The sequence below is a fragment of the Camelina sativa genome, chromosome 15 (genome assembly GCF_000633955.1).
Source record: "Camelina sativa cultivar DH55 chromosome 15, Cs, whole genome shotgun sequence".
Classification (NCBI taxonomy): Eukaryota; Viridiplantae; Streptophyta; class Magnoliopsida; order Brassicales; family Brassicaceae; genus Camelina; species Camelina sativa.
The window spans coordinates 9,051,760-9,052,068 of NC_025699.1; positions in this window are offsets into that span (position 1 = coordinate 9,051,760).

The window sequence follows — 309 nt, forward strand, 5'->3', positions numbered from 1 at the left end:
GTTATAGTTTTTTTACCATAACTCAGCCGTAACTACATCTCATAAGTCAGCCGTTTTTCATAACTCAGCCAGGCGGAAAATGTTAACTCGGCTGTGTCGTTGTGATAACTCAGCCAAAATTTTGACAACTCAGCCGTGTCGTTGCGATAACTCAGCCAAAATCTTGACAACTCAACCATCAGGTGAAAACTCAGCCATTACTACAGCTGAGTTATACGCATAACTCAGCCAAATTTAATAAGTCAGCCATAACTCTTGGCTGACTTATAAGCGTAACTCAGCCAGATTTTCATAAGTCAGCCGTCCGCT